Raw genomic sequence first — 2,074 nt, 5'->3', positions numbered from 1 at the left:
CTCTCTCTCTCTCTTTTCCTTCTTTTTCTTGCCCTTCCTCGCTTATATTTCCCTTTCTCGGGCTCTGTCCTTTCTCCCTCCCTCTCTCTCTCACACACATTCTCCTCTTTCTCTCTCTCTCTCCCTCACTCTCTGTTGTCCCCCTCTCTCTGGTACCCACACTCTCGTCCTCCCTCCCTGCTGTCTCCCTCCCTCCCTCCAGTGCTTCCAGCAGCGCTGTCAGTTCGTCGGCCAAGAGGAAAACCCCGCGCAACAATTGCAGCGGGAAGCGGACCTTCACGGCGGCGGCGCCGTCCCATATTGTGTCCGTGTGCGCCGCAGGGCTCAGCGCCCCGGGCCTCGGGCGCCATTGTTGTGTCCGCCCGGCCGGGGCGGTGTGTGCTATCCGAGACAGACAGGCAGACGGTCAGACAGACGGCCAGACTCAGACACCCAGACAGACGGGCAAAGGCAAGAATAGAATAAGACGCGCGTCGCCCCATTCGTTTCCAAAGATAGCATCTCGCGCTGAGACAATCGGGCATTCATTCCAGGAGTGAGCGGGCAGTCTCGCCCCGGCCGAGGGCCTCCACAGCGGGGGGTGGGCGTCCGTGGGGGTCCGTGCAGCAGCGCAAGGAGTGTCGCTGCTGGGCGCGAATTCCAAGAAAAAGTCGTGCGGGCCGCCGTTGCCAAACACGCAGGCGGGCTGTCGCCTCGGGCTGTCGCAGGCCAGGGCCCCGGGCCGCGGCCCGCAGGTGCTTGTGCTCGCAGCGGCGATAACCATCAGCCTAACGGCCACCGGGGCCGATCGGACCGGACCGTCGCAGGGCCGGCGGGTGGACGGCAAAGGCGCCCCGTACGCCGTCGGGACCAGCGGGACCCGGTGGAGCCGTTTGTCGAGCCGCGAAATAAAAGGAGAAAGGACACCTCTGCAAGGTTGGCATGAGACTCCGATTCGTGCCTGTGACAACGAGGCAAGGGCAACTGAAGTAGTGAATTTGTGAATTATTTCTCTCGTTCTTTCAGTTTTACTCAGAGATTTCATAAAGGCCTTGCAAATCAGATGTTTTGTACCAAGCGCTATAAGACAGAGGGGGAAAACGAAATTTCGGGTCATCTCTTAACCAATTCCTTTTTACCTACAATTTTTAATTCCTCTCCTTTATGAATCCTCACCCACTCTGACACAAAGTCTCTGACATCTAAGTCAAGTGCTTTCTAGGGAAACACACGGACACCAAAAATTGTTCGCATAAGAGGTTTGTTCTTGCTTCCTTAAAGCAACAAAGAGAACGTCCAGAAATATGCATATCCGCGCGTTTGCGTAACCCGTAGTCGATCGCGCAGGACACGCGGTGCGGTGTGAGGCTGTGTGAGGTCACAGCGTGCTCAATACTGCCTGATTGGTAAACCCCTCTCCCCCTGCTGCCCTCCAGGAGGGTCCAGAGGCAGCTGGAGGCAGCAGGAGCCACGCACTGTTTGTTGTGAGACCCTCACACCAGCAGCAGGGTCCGGCCCGGAGAGACTGGACGTGATCGGGGTGAAGGGCTCCTCGGAGAGCTCCTCGGAGGGCTCCTCGCAGGACTTCCCCTTGGGCTGCTCGCAGGACCCTTCGGACGGATGCATGGGGAATGTGCCGCTCCGCCGGAACCGGGCAGGATCCTATATTCAGCGCGCCCTTCGAGGACCTATTCTCTCTTCCCCTGGGGTGGGGACCGCCTTTTGTAGTAATGAATAGGATTACGCCGGGGAAAGTGTCCTTTTATTGTGTTATACGTCAATTGTTAAATCTGTTTTCCCTTTACTGCTGGAGCAATCAGTCGCGCGACTGATTGTGACACCGTCAAGTAAGCACTCACTCACTCACTCACTCACTCACTCACTCACTCACTCACTCACTCACTCACTCACTCACTCACTCACTCACTCACTCACTCACCCACCCACTTACTCAAATACTCTCTCACTGTCCCTCCTCCCACTGTTCTCCCCCCTCCCTCTACCCATCTCTCTCCTCTTCCGTCGAGCACACAAAAGGGGCGGCCTGATTGTCACGTTGTTTACAAATGCAGAAATTAGCGGTGGCCGCGAGAGG

This window comes from Frankliniella occidentalis, unplaced genomic scaffold (genome assembly GCF_000697945.3).
Source record: "Frankliniella occidentalis isolate FOCC.00 unplaced genomic scaffold, Focc_3.1 Scaffold352, whole genome shotgun sequence".
Taxonomy (NCBI): Eukaryota; Metazoa; Arthropoda; class Insecta; order Thysanoptera; family Thripidae; genus Frankliniella; species Frankliniella occidentalis.
Note: the sequence above shows the minus strand (reverse complement) of the source record.